This window comes from Triticum aestivum, chromosome 2D (genome assembly GCF_018294505.1).
Source record: "Triticum aestivum cultivar Chinese Spring chromosome 2D, IWGSC CS RefSeq v2.1, whole genome shotgun sequence".
NCBI lineage: Eukaryota > Viridiplantae > Streptophyta > Magnoliopsida > Poales > Poaceae > Triticum > Triticum aestivum.
Genome location: NC_057799.1, coordinates 136,980,484 through 136,985,094, shown reverse-complemented (window position 1 = coordinate 136,985,094; position 4,611 = coordinate 136,980,484).

Below are 4,611 nucleotides of genomic sequence, written 5' to 3'. Positions count from 1 at the left end.
GATCGGATCTCAACGTCGCCGGGGCGACGAGAGGAAGATAAACCCTAGCTAGAGGGAAAAAGCTAGCTAGGGTGGCCGCACGCACGCACGCGGCGAGGCTGGGCATGGGCTGCACGCGGCGGAGCCGGAGCCGCGAACTCCTAGTCAGCACCTTCAGCGCCGCGAATGGTAACCGACGCTCGCAGCAGGCCGGCCCTGCAAATGCTACGGAGACGCGAAGTGTATTTAATAGCGCAAAAAATTACCACGAAAAATAGCCTCTTACAGGAATCAAACTCGCACCCATAAGTTAGTGTTTGTGTTAGGCTAACCCATAGACCTACTTAGGGCATCTCCAATGGTGGACGCCTATATGGGCGCTTGTGGTGAAAAAAATATCCCAGAAAATAAAAAGGGATCTAGCGCCTTTCCTTCCAACGCCCAGGCGCTAATAAGGGGCTACGATTACCGATTTAGAAGGAAGGCCCCAGCTCTGGTACGAGAAAGAAAGAGCTAGCGCTCGATGCTTTTCGTTGCATCGATGCCACACCTGGCGCTGGGAATAAACAGCCTAACCGTCGATTTCCCCGTATTTATGTCCTAGCGCCCTGGTCTAGCGTCTCCCATTGGAGATGCCCTTAGCGCTAGTGACTGATTACGTCGCGAATTTTCTAAGAACCTTGTAGCCGCGGTATTTATTGCACAGAAAAAATGTACGATTTACTTTATAGCTTGGGTTTTCAAATTTCTTGAGAATTGTACGTTTTACTTTATAGCTTGAATAAAAGTTCATTAAATTTGAAAAAAAGTTCATCAAAATTGAAAAAAGTTCATAGATCTTCAAAAAAGTTCATCGATTTTGAAAAAAGTTCATCCAGTTTTTGAAAAAAAAGTTCATCGCACTTGAAAACAGTTCAACATATTTGAATAACAGTTCACAAACTTGAAAAAGGTTCATCGAATTTGAAAAAATTACATCAAACTTCAAAAAAGTTCATCGAATTTAAAATAAGTTCATCAAATTTGAAATAAGTTCATCGATTATGAAAAAAGTTCATCGAATTTAAAATAAGTTAATCAAATTTGAAATAAGTTCATCGATTATGAAAAAAATTCATCGAATTAAAAAAAACGCGCACTGAAAAAACAAAGAAAGATGAGGAAAAAGAGAAAAAAAAAGAAGAAACTGAACTAAGGAACAATGTAAAAAGTAGGAAAACGAGGTAACTATTCACACAAGGGCTGGTGTGCCTGGTGCTATAGCCATGCGCTTGCAATAAAGGGGTCGCGTGTTTGAAATCCCGTCGCCGCACACTTTTTTGCCTTTCGTAAACAGGAAGAAAAGAACGGAAATGGGCCAGACCAATTAGAAACGCGTGCACGCGCCTGTTGGCGAACCGGCGCATAAGCGCCAAATAGGATGTGCCGCCGGAGCCGGGCACATGCCGCTGCTCCGATCCCTCGGGTCTGCTGTAACTCATCCTGCCATCTGTGCTCAACCTCAACCACCCACCTGAGCTCATCCTACTCCTGCACCTTGACTCAAACCCTCCGATAAGTTGAGCTGAACCTATTCGCGCCACTAAACTTCCACATGATACTGTCACTTCGCATCACCCTGCTTCGATAGTACATAAAATCGGGCCCAATCCATGCCGCACCAACTGTTCCTTCAGATTTTCAATGGTGATTAAATCTTCCGTCCATGGCTCAGGTGATGTTTGACGGAAAGATGCTTTATGGATAATGAACCTAACCATCCACACCTTATCAATCTGCAGCAGACAATATAAACATTTAATCCACTTTTACAATCCAATCATGCAGGTACAAACTCGAAGCCGAGGTTCATGATTCATCTTAGCACAGAAATAAACATCCGTAAGACCATATATTCTAAAGCACTAAGCCCATGTACTAATAACTAGTAACAGAGTTCAAGATTCATCTCATCACACAATGAACACTTGCCCTGGAGGCAGATCGGAGAGGGCACATCGGAGGGTGATACTTGTAACGCAAGGAGTTGACATCGTCAGAGAACAAAATTACCTACTTGCACCTCCTACGTCTAGAGGGTTTGACGACATCCTTCATGATAGGGAATGCTGGAATCCTTCCTTTCAGATACGGGAAGAAGCTCAGCCGGCAGACTGGGAGGGGAAGAAACTCGGGCGGGAAGAAATGGGGGTTTCGCAGGAATAACGGGGAGGTGCGGATGCAGGGCAAAGGTATTTAAAGAGACCAAATGCGCCTACGAATCAGGCGAGGGACAGACGGAAAGCTTGGACGATTTGAAGAGCCTGACTCCATTAGTAAATGACAACATCTACCAAATTTATCAGACGGTCTAGCTTCTGTCCAAAAAGTGAGACTATCTGGAAAGCAAGAAGCGCCAGGTAGTCTGGCGTGGCAGGAGGACAACGGAGGCATCAAGGTAAAAGTTAGACGCTCCGGGAACATTGTCATAAACGCGTAGGAAAGAGGCGTTTCAAGTGTCTAAGACACCTAACCATAAAACGCGACAGAAAAACAGGTGTCGCGCCTTACAATGTGGCGCATCATGCAGGCGCCACGTTGGCGGTGTGACCGATGACCGTGGACCGGGGCCGGTCAAAGGCGCCTCGGCGTGCGGCGCGGCGACGTGCAAGTGTGGCGCCTATCGGGCAGGCGCGGATGAGGGGTGAGGCGACGAAATAAGTTTTTGAGGGGTCAGTGGGCAAAATAAGGCGGCCCAGGGGTCATTTAGTAAAAGTTATACGTCACCGGGTGAGTATGCATGAGTGGGCAAAATAATCAACCGCGAATTGATCGCAGCTCACATTCTCACAAGATGATGGGACCGAGACAGTTAGTATGCATGATTTTACCCTGTACTCATGCGCCCGCTGCGTGTTGCTGCTGTAGCAGCGTTGTTTCAACAGTGCGGCTAATTGTAATTATCATTTGCTCATCAGCATCCAGGGCATTACGCGCGCAATAATTACGCCGTTTATCAGGCGTCATTACTGCCACTTATTATTTGCTCGTGCGTGAGAGGATTCACTCCGATCGAGCAGGAGCCCCCGTCCCCCGTGAGTCACGAGCCTACGCACGTACGTACTCCTACAACTCCTACGTAGCCACCCTGGGTCCTCACCATTTCCATAGCTGTACAGCAGGCGTGTACATATACTGCAGCAATGGAGCACGCACGTACGTACGTCTCGTCTCCGCGTAGCACGCACGGACGCTTGGTGTACAAACAACCGCGACAGGCTACCTACGAAAAGATGGCAGGAGCGTCTGACAGGGTGAGGCCCGCTCTACATCCCTTCACACTTTTCTCTAACGTTGTCAGGGGCAGCGATGATTGCCGTCGTCCGTCGATCGGCCCCACCTGCTAGACGTGACTACGTCCTTCTAAACTGGATAGAGAGAGCGAATTAGCGATACGATCGCCCCATCCATACCGGGACGGGGAGAAGAACACGCCAGCTCGCTCGCGTCCAAGCGGAACCCGGCCGGGCGACGGAGTGGAGTGTGATCAGCTGGCTGATGGGATCTCGGCTCGGAAATTAGCCCGCGTCGTGGCACATATAATACGGCGATCGATTTGGCGCTGCCTGCGTGGGTGCAATGATAGAGGGGGGGCGTCAACGTCCAGCTTTTCGGAGGCTCCACTGCTCGGTAGGTGTCGTTGGTCGCGCCCGCAGAGGGGCAGCTCGCTCGCTAGCTAGGGTGGCCGCACGCACGCACGCAGCGAGGCTGGGCGTGGGCTGGACGCGGCGGGGCCGGAGCCGGGCACATGCCGCTGCTCCTCCGCTTTTCAGCGGCAACCGGAATATTGGCCAGCCAGCCCACCGCACCGTACGCCGAGCATATGGACAGTATAGAATTATCCGAGAAACATATGCATGTGTAGATCGAGCGTGTGTGTGCAGTGTGCACTCGCCCAGGGCCACGGTCACCATGGAGGACGAATGTGCCGTAGTGTACCCTGTTTTCAATATCCCCGTGGGCTCCAAGGTTTTAACTTTACGAGTAGTGCTCCGATCCTCATGATCCTTTGATATTACTACAACGGTGTGGGTGTGAATCAGGTGAGACTGAATCGATCCTGTCTTGCTTTTCTGAAATAGCAATCAGACTATTTTACTGACGATCCTTTAATGGATGGGATCGAGCATTTGGGTTTTATTATACTCGTAAAGCAAAGTTGTTAGGGTGTCTGAAGTCTGATCCTGACGGGGGAGTTCGTTTCGTCTGTGTGTGTCTGGTGCGGTGCGATGAGATGCGACGACAGCAGCGGGTTCACGAATAGAATAGCTCCCCACCTAAAAGCGACCTCCAAATATATCTCGCTTTCCGATTATCCACGGGGCGCGGCCGGCACCCGGTCGGTAGGCACGCACCCATCGCCCGTCCGTTCCTCCGTTCGTACGCCACGCCACGACGCGCGCGCCCGCGGTGCACGCACCCGAGTGCGGCCGAGCCTGGCGCCGTGGCTTGCCAGCCGAGCCACGGGTCTATTGCGCGCGTCAGCCCGTAGCGATGCAAACTTCACTGCTTCTCTGGGCCGGAGCAACACAGGCCATTAGCCCATGACCATTCTTAAGTTTTGCAGGCCACACAGGAAAATACTGTCGTTCA